This window comes from Mus pahari, chromosome X, assembly GCF_900095145.1.
Source record: "Mus pahari chromosome X, PAHARI_EIJ_v1.1, whole genome shotgun sequence".
Classification (NCBI taxonomy): Eukaryota; Metazoa; Chordata; class Mammalia; order Rodentia; family Muridae; genus Mus; species Mus pahari.
Genome location: NC_034613.1, coordinates 75,662,689 through 75,672,789, shown reverse-complemented (window position 1 = coordinate 75,672,789; position 10,101 = coordinate 75,662,689). Strand labels below are relative to the sequence as shown.

The 10,101-nt window shown below is 39.8% G+C and overlaps 1 pseudogene; it reads left to right on the top strand.

Annotated features, from left to right (window-relative positions):
- The first annotated feature begins 8,070 nt into the window (after positions 1 to 8,070).
- On the top strand, positions 8,071 to 8,947 carry LOC110314093 (annotated as a pseudogene).
- Positions 8,948 to 10,101: the final 1,154 nt, after the last annotated feature.

Below are 10,101 nucleotides of genomic sequence, written 5' to 3'. Positions count from 1 at the left end.
CCTCCTCTATCTAGTCTTAAGTTCAGCAACCCTAACTCCAGACCAACAAACACAAGATTCTTTCTCAGGCATGTTCTCAAATTTCTTACAGGAACAAATTTACGTGACATAGCAGGAATACAACTTTTCTTCTTAGGTCATGCTGAGCCATGACCCTAGTTATGGGTAAAAGCGAATAGGTGAAAGCAGAACAAATCTGTGGACTTGTGGTTTTACGAGCACATCAAGGGCCCTATCTCATCTTTTTTTTTTTTTGATAAGTGAATATTGGTTTCTGCAGTCAAACCCATGAAGATAGGATATTACATATTTATCCTGTGGTGTTAACTCTATACATACACACATCTCCTTTGTTATGGGCAGTATAACAATTACAAACAGATTCTCTAAAACATTTATCCTCTGACTCTAGGACAATAGAATCTCTTTCATAGCTACCAAGTAGCATGCTGACTTCAGCACCATGCCTTAAACTCATAGTTGACTTCTTTCTGCCTGCAAAATTCTCTAGAGTTTCAAGTGCAGTTAACAAACAGTCATCAAAGCACGCAATTCTTATCATTTCTTTTGTTCCTGGATCCATATGATGCTAGAACTGTTGCACCTCTTTGCCTTCCAGCTTCATCACTTGCACAAATCTTACAGGCTATGATATAGCTTAGAGTTATTAATAATATCTACCTAACCAGCTTTAATGAATCTCGGAAAACATGTAGCCAGAACATGCACTCATTCCCTCATACAATTCTACCCAAAACCACTTGGGATACCAAACAACACTGCTTGATAGTTTCAAGAAGCAAAGGCTGACACAAAGATTTACAAGAAAGCCATCTATTTAGGAAAAGATTCTCTAGAAACAAGAGTACAATGAGAGAATGAAAATCAAAAGAAAGAAAACCATCACATGCTGTGTTGAGCAAGTGGGAAGAAATCACAGCAACTATATATTAGTTCTGAGAGGGACCCTAAGAGAGGCTCAGACCCTCTGATTTATTCAGTTGATAAGTAAGGAAGCTGGAGAGTCTGTCTTCCAATTCCCTTCCAGTTCTAGAAGCCAAGCATTTCGAGCCAGTCTCTTTCACACATGTATGTCATGTAAAGAACTGGAAAGCACTCTAGAATATACTGGAATGCTGTTACATTATCGTGCTTTCTAACAGGAGTAATAGAAACCAGATATATTCTTTGGGGGAATAGTACAACAAGGTTTTCATAACCAGGGAACATTAACTCTGATAGATGGCATCATGAAGGAAACTAAATTTCCAAGAGGGAAATGCATTTGACTAGAAGAGCAGTGGAATACTTCCAGTTGAAAAATGAGACAAGAAAGGCTAACCATAAGCTAAGATATAGGGATAGAAGTCATTTTTCATAGTTTGACTATATCTCTGACACAATTTAATTGTAGGGGATTTTTAAAATATATTTTATCAAATTTCTTCAATAAGTAAAATTATGAAACAAGGGAGGTAACAAAAGGAACTAGAAAATATCTATCTCTTGTATCATGCATAAATTTTTGTTCATAAATATTGGAGGAACATCAAGGTATTCAGAACACCAGCATGACTGTTTTTTTAACATGTATAACTAAAGTAAGTAATTTTTGATTCAGTGATTACAAATATCTCTATAAGAACATGAGCATTCTTTTTATTCCCACATTGCCACCCTCTTTCCCATTTGCAGAGTGAATTATTAGAACAAAGTAATAACCCTCCAGATACAGAGTGTCTATAGAAGGAAATACTGACACACCACACAAAAAAAAATGTTTTCTTTTTTGTCAAGCTTTGCTCATCTTCAACCTTTTTGCTTTATCTCATTTCTTCTGGCTCTTTAAATATATGAGCTAGCAGGACTTGCTTCTCTTTGCTTCTTTGTTCCTGCCTTAATGCTCTTATTAGAGAGATGTGTTTATTTTTCAGAGTTATTGACAGAAATATTATTGGTTGCTCAAATTAACATCATTTTAGTTACTAATGTTGCATGGTGTGTTTCCCAAGGAAAAAGAAATGCCATGTTTCTTAAAGTGTTTTCTGTGTAAGTATAAAATATGATCCCCAGAGCCTAAGAAAAATGCAGGGAATTATGGTGTGTACCTCTAACCTCAATGCTGGAGACGCAGATATAGAAGGGTATCTAAGGCTTGATGGCCAGTAAAACTGCGCTCCAGGTTCAACAAGAGTCCATGAGTCAAACTGTAAGGTACTGGGGCTAGAGTGATGGCTCAGGTATGAGCATAGGTATGGGCTTGGTTCCAAGTCCTAACATCATGACTCATAACCTTCAGTAGTTCCAGTTCTTGAAAATTTGGTGCCCTCTTTTATTCTCTGCTGGTACCACATCCACATTGCACACAAATATAGGTAACAAAACAATCATTCATGTAATTTTTTAAAATAACCTAGGTGTCCCTCAATTGAAGAATGGATAAAGAAAATGAGGTACACCTACACAATGGAATCCCACTCAGCTATTAAAAACAAATACATTATGAAAATTGCAGGAATGGATGGAACTTGAGAATATCATCCTGAGTCCTCAAAGGACATGCATGGTATGCACGCAATTATAAGCAGCCATTAGCCATAAAATAAAGGTATCATGTTACACTGAACAGACCCAAAGAAGCTAAACAAGAAAATATCTAATTTTTTTAAAGGAGGGTCCAATCAAGGAACATTGAATCTCACTCAGAATGGGGAATAAAATAGTCATAAGAAGCAGATGGAGGAAGGGAACTGAATCGGACAGGGAATGGGGAGGGGAAGCAGGAGGATTCAGGATCACGTGTGGGGAGGAACAGGAAGGAAAACCAGATATCCATGAGGGTGAGTGGAAATCTTCAACTGACAGGGTTGGGAGGTGGAGGCATCTCCAGGAATAGGCAGAGACCTGGAACAAGGGAGGTGCCCAAAAATCAATGGAGGTAACCTTGGGTGTGACTCACAGCATGTCTTAGTCAGGGTTTCTATTCCTGCACAAACATCATGACCAAGAAGCAAGTTGGGGAGGAAAGGGTTTATTCGGCTTACATTTCCATACTGCTGTTGATCACCAAAGGATGCAGGACTGGAACTCAAGCAGGTCAGAAAGCAGGAGCTGATGCAGAGGCCATGGAGGGATGTACTTTACTGGCTTGCCTCCACTGGCTTGCTCAGCCTGCTATCTTATAGAACCCAAGACGACCAGTCCAGAGATGGTCCTAACCACAAGGGGCCCTCCACGCTTGGTCACTAGTTGAGAAAATGCCCTGCAGCTGGATCTCATGAGGCATTTCCCCAACTGAAGCTCCTTTCTCTGTGATAACTCCAGCTGTGTCAAGTTGACACAAAATTAGCCAGTACACAGCATTAGGGATATGGAACCTGAAGAGGCTGCCTCCTGTAGACAGGAACCCCAGTGGAGCAACAGAGACACTAACCCACTAACTTTCGACCCAAAATTTATCCTGTCTACAAGTAATTCAATGCATGGGAGTGGGTTCAGGGACTGGGGGATTGGCCATCCTGTGGGCAAGCACCAATCCCTAACACTACTAATGATACTCTGTTGTGCTTGCAGACAGAATGTTGCCCTCTGAGAGGCTCCACCCAGGAACTGATTCAGACAGATACTCACAGCCAAACAGTGGATGAAGCTTGGAGACTCTTATGGAAGAATAGGAGGAAGGATTGCATTGTGGGCCCTGAAGGGGATAGGTACCCCACAGGAAGACCAACAGTGTCAACTAACCTGGAACCTTGACATTCTCAGGAGAGTCTGAACAACCAACCAAAGAACATACACAGGCTGGACCTAGGCCTCCCTGCACATACGTAGCAGATATACAGCTTGGCCTTTCGGTGGGTCCTGAACAACTGGAGAGGGGACTCGCCCCAAAGCTGTCGACTGTAAGTGGGATATGTTCTACTAGGTAGGGTGCCTTCTCTGGCATCAGTGGGAGAGAAAGTACCTAGCCTTGCAAACACTTGAAGGGCCAGGGTGCTGGTGATGGGGATACTCAGGGCTCCCCCATCCGCTCAGAGGAGAAGTGGAGGTGGGAATTGGGGAAGGATTGTGGGAGCAGGTGATTTGGGGGCGGTGAGCAGGATGTAAAGTGCATAAACAAAAACTGTAAATTAAATTTAAGCAATCAATATGAGTATGTGAGACAATTTTATAAAATTTAAAGACAGTAGATAATAAGAATAAAGAAGAAAATCATCAATATGCTTTGAATATCTGCTGTTGCAGGAACGCAAGATATCTAAGGCTGAGCGGTTTCCTGACCCTCATTTAAAAAGGAATTTTATATTCTCATGCATGATTGAAAATAAATTTAATGTGAATATGGTAATTACTACTAATAATGTCTAGAGATTATTAAATGCTTACTATCAGCTTAGCAATACACAAAGATCATTACATAATTATCTTCTTTTAACCTCATGACAATCTTGACTTGAAGGTAACATGTTCATTTTATTTTATGAGAAAACCAGCCTCCGATGCATAATATACTCCTTCAAGTCACAAAGCAAGTAAGAGACAAACCTGATATTTAAACTAAGTCTGTAACTAAGGTACATTATCTCTTCAAATATTCTCTGGGAGCCTAGAAATATTGACTCAACTTTGAACTGACATCGATGATTAAAATTAGATCCAGTTTTGAAAGCAGGTTATAAACCAAGCGAAAGGGACAGAAAAGCACTGGATACTTAAAAATGGGATGGAATTTGGGATATGCCAAAAATAAACATCTACAGAATAGGGTACAGAAACATCTATTTTACAGAAACATCATCTATTTTCATAATTTTGCTAAGGGCTAACCCTGGAAACAGGTACTATTAAAACTGAAAAAATATGTGAGTACTAAAATAAGCTTATTATTTGACACAGTAATTCCGAATTTAATATATAGCACTTTAGATATAATTTAAAATCTCAGCCATGAGAATAAAAGCAATTGCTTCAATGATATGATCTATCATTATTTGGATACTAAAAATGGAAATAAAATATTTAAAATTGAGAAATAAATCAAAATTGAGAAATTGGTCAAAGGTTAAGTGAACTAGATAAAAGGCTCAATTTAATGCTTAGTAACTATGAAAATGATGTTATGACCAAACAGTAAAATGGTAAATGTGGGTTTGGATTATTATAAAGAAAACAGTAAGCTGGGCGGTGGTGGCACACACCTTTAATCCCAGCACTTGGGAGGCAGAGGCAGGCGGATTTCTGAGTTCGAGGCCAGCCTGGTCTACAAAGTGAGTTCCAGGACAGCCAGGGCTGTACAGAGAAACCCTGTCTTGAAAAACCAAAAAAAAAAAAAAAAAAAAAGAAAGAAAACAGTAGGACTAGAATGTTATCTACATTATGACCATTGGCTGTTTAGAAAAGCTAACACTGTGATTGTGAAAAATATGGTAGATAGTGGACTAAAATGATTGAATAGGGTAAAAGATAAAACAGTGTTCATTTATGAAAATATATAAAAAATTTAAATTATGCATGAGGATAAAGAGGAATACTATAAGGAAGAAATACACATGATTTCCATCTTACTTTATTTTCCTTTCTGAGGACTACACAGTATATCTTAATTCTTGATTATGACTGGGCACTGCTATTTACCTATCCATCCCTTACCTCTAACTTATTAAAAGAACTTCTTTTACATTGACAGTGGGAATGGGTAATGTTTACAAGACAATTTTGCTGGTAGTAATTTTCTGAATATAATGAATGGGCATTTTAAAATTATGTAAATATATTGTCATTGTTCATTTTTTCCTTTTTATTAAACACAGATGTTTTTCTCATACAATATAATCTGAATAAGGTTTCCCCTCCCCTTATTCCTCCAAGTTCTTCTCTCCCTCTTCTCCCATGAAGATCCACTTCCTTTCTATCTCTCATTAGAAAATAACAGGCTTCTAGCATATAACAACAAAATAAAATATAAACCCATCATACAGAAGTTGGACAAGAACAGCAATGGAAAAAGGAAAGAGCACCAAGGGAAAGCACAAGAATCAAAGAACAAATCATTCACATGCTCAAGAGACCCATATACATACAAAACTGAAAACTCTAGTTTATTTACCTGATACAGACTCATGCAGGCCCATGTCTGCTTCTTCAGTCTATGTGAGTTCATAAGAACCCTGTTTAGCTGTATTAGAGGACTTTTTTTCAAATTATTAGGTATTGTCTTCTTTTACATTTCAAATGCTATCCAGAAAGTCCCCTATACACTCCCCCCCGCCCTACTCCCCTACCCACCCACTCCCACTTCTTGGCCCTGGTGTTCCCCTGTACTTGGTCATATAAAGTTTGCAAGTCCTAGGGGTCTCTCTTCTCAATGATGGCCGACTAGACCATCTTCTGCTACATATGCAGCTAGAGACATGAGTTCTGGGGGTACCGGTTAGTTCATATTGTTGTTCCACCTGTAGGTTTGCAGACCCCTTCAGCTCCTTGGGTACTTTCTCTAGCTCGTCCAGTGGGAGTCCTGTGATCCATCCAATAGCTGACCATGAGCATCCATTTCTTTATTTGCCAGGCACTGCATAGCCTCACAGGAGACAGCTATATCAGGGTCCTTTCAGCAAAATCTTGCTGGCATATGCAATAGTGTCTGGGTTTGGTGATTGATTATGGGATGGATCCCCGGGTGGTGTAGTCTCTGGATGGTCCATTCTTTGATCTTCCTGGTGTCCTCCTTCCACTCTGACTCCCCCAGTTCTTTGGCATCCTTTTCCACATAATTCCCTTAGCTCTGAGGGAAGGGAGCTTTTGCTCTAGGAAATGTCTGGCTGTGGATTTCTGTATTTGTTTCTTATTCCAAACTGTAGGAGGAGGAAGCCTTTCTGATGATGGCTGACCACAGCACCAATCCATGAGTACAGCAACTGATCTATGAGTCTAGAAAAATATCATTAAGAATATCTTATTCTATTTATTTGTTTGTTTAGTTTCCTCTTCCTCCTTCCCTCCCTCTCCTCTCCTCTCTCTCTCTCTCTCTCTCTCTCTCTCTCTCTCTCTCTCTCTCTCTCTCTCTCTCTCTCTCTCTCTCTCTCTCTCTCTCTCTCTCTCTCTCTCTCTCTCTCTCTCTCTCTCTCTCTCTCTCTCCTTCCTTTCTTTGTTTCTGTAGCAGTAAACCAAATACTACTCCATTATTTGGAGTCTTCATTATGATTTCCTTTATATATTATAGGAAGTTTCCACTGTACTAGGTTTCCATACCACCCTTCAAATGCCCTTTAATTCTAGTTTTCGCTTCCATCATTTCCTCCCTCAATCCCATCTTCCCTTTGCCTTCCCATCTATTCTCCTGTTCTTGATATCCCCAGCTCCAGTCCACCCATAAAATTTATTCTATTTTACTCCACCAAGGAGATCTTTGTGTTCTTCTTCCTTATTTCTCTATGCCTAACCAATCTAGTTCTATAGATTGTAAGTTAGATATCATTTATTAAACAGCTAAAATTCACATATAAGTGATTCCATGTCATATTTATCTTTCTGTGTCTGACTTACCTAGCTTGGAATAATTTTTTCTAATTCCATCCATTTGCCTACAATAATGTGATGTATTTTTTAACAGCTGAGTAATACTCCACTGTACCACACTTAATCAATTCTTTTGTTGAAGGACATCAAAGTTTTTTCCAGTGTCTGGTTATTATGAATAGAACAGCAATGAGCATGGTTAATCAAGTCTCTGTGGTAGAATGAAGTGTTCTTTGAGTATATGCCCAAGCATAGTATAGCTGGATCTCGAAGTGGATTGATCCCCATTGTTCTGTAGTGGCCATACAATGTTGTATGCCCATCAACAATGGAGGAGTGTTTTCCTTGCTACACATCCTCACTAGCATGATCTGTCAGTTGTTTATTATCTTGGTTATTCTGACAGGTATACAATGGACTCTCAAACTAGCTTTCATATGCATTTCTCTGACGGCTGAGGATACTGAACATTTCATTAAGTGCTCCTCAGCCATTTGAGTTTCCTCCATTAAGAACCCACACACTCTGAGGTGCCTGGGTGAAAAGTGTAGCACCATGGTCTCTGTGCTGTCCTACGAAAGTCTGGTACACACCGTGGCCAGAGCCGTGGGAAGTGTGACTGCCATGACAGTGTTCCTCCCCTTGGACACTGCTAGACTTCCGCTTCAGGTCGATGAGAAAAGAAGATAATTAAGGAAGAAGGCCTCTTGGCGCCATACCGAGGAAGGTTTCCAGTTATTTTCAGTCTCTGCTGCTCCAATTTTGTCTATTTTTACACTTTTAATAGCCTCAAAGCAGTGTGGGTCAAAGGTCAACGTTCTACAGGAAAAGATCTCGTGGTTGGGTTTGTAGCAGGAGTGGTGAATGTGCTGCTAACTACTCAGCTCTGGGTGGTAAACACCAGACTGAAGCTGCAGGGGGCAAAATTTCGGAATGAAGACATTATACCAACTAACTACAAAGGCATTATCGATGCACTCCACCAGATTATTCGAGATGAAGGGATCTTGGCTCTGTGGAATGGCACCTTTCCCTCCTTGCTGTTGGTCTTCAACCCTGCCATCCAATTCATGTTCTGTGAAGGCTTAAAACGGCAGCTTCTAAAGAAGTGGATGAAACTCTCTTCTCTGGATGTGTTCATCATTGGTGCAATAGCCAAAGCGATTGCCTCCGCAGTCACCTATCCCATGCAGACAGTACAGTTAATTCTGAGGTTTGGACGTCATAGACTGAACCCAGAAAACAGGACCGTGGGGAGTCTTCAGAATGTTCTCTCTCTTCTTCACCAGCGAGGCAAGCACTTTGGAATAATGGGACTCTACAAAGGCCTGGAAGCCAAGCTGCTGCAGCCCCCCTCGTGTTCCTTGTGAACGTGTAACTGACAGTTGCTACCTTCACCATAATGGGCATGAAGAGCACACATAAGCACTGAGGCTGCCCACAGGACACTGTGGAGGCTCACGTGCTGCACAGAGAGAAGAGGAACAGTTCTTTCCCATCGGTCCCATCCACACCACAGACATTCCTGTCATTGGCTGTAAAGGCATCAAAGGCTAAACATGGAGTGTAGCCAGCTAAGCCTGTCGCTTTTATGGGTTTTTTGGTGTTTTTATGGTGTTTGGTTGGATTTGGGGGTAGAGGTTAGACTGATATGAAAATATTGAAACCCTGAAAATGTTAGTTTGTGGGTGTTCATTCATTTTTCTCAAGGAGAGTGGACTTTCCATTGAAGGCTTTTCTCAACTTTGCCACTTGTTTTCTTTTGCTAAATGCTCTCCCAGGTTCATGACTATGCCATGGGCATGACTTTGTTTCCATCTGACTATTTTCCTCCTGCTTTAAGAGAGATATTTATTTTATGGGGGAAATGAAAATTATTAACCTAAATGATTTTATTAAAATTTGTAAATGTGGATTATTCATTGGTGTTTGACACAGGTGTTTTTAATACATATTTATTTATTTATTTATTTATTTATTTATTTATATTACAAAAAAAAAAACTTGATGTTGTTTGTCCATTCGTGCAAGCTCCAATCACATAAACCTCAATAAATTGTCAGCACACATACAGTAAACAAACAAACAAACAAAAGAATAATATATTTAGATACGCACCACATTTTAATTGGATTATTTGATTTTTTTTTCACATCAGTTTTCTGAGTTATTTTTTAAAAGACAAAATCAAGATTATTTTATTTATTATTATTATTATTTTCTTTATTTACATTTCAAATGCTATCCAAAAAGTTCCTTATACCCCCCCACACCTGCTCCCCTACCCACCCACTCCCACTACTTGGCCCTGGCCTTCCCTGGTGCTGGGTCATATAAAGTTTACAAGACATAGGGGCCTCTCTTCCCAATGATGGCCTATTAGGCCAGCTTCTGCTACATATGCAGCTAGAGACACGAGCTCAGGGGTTACTGGTTAGTTCATAGTGTTGTTGCACCTACAGGTTTGCAGCCCCCTACAGCTCCTTGGGTACTTTCTCTAGCTCCTCCATTGGGGGCCCTGTGTTCCATCCAATAGCTGACTGTGAGCATNCACTTCTGTGTTTGCCAGGCACNGGCATAGCCTCA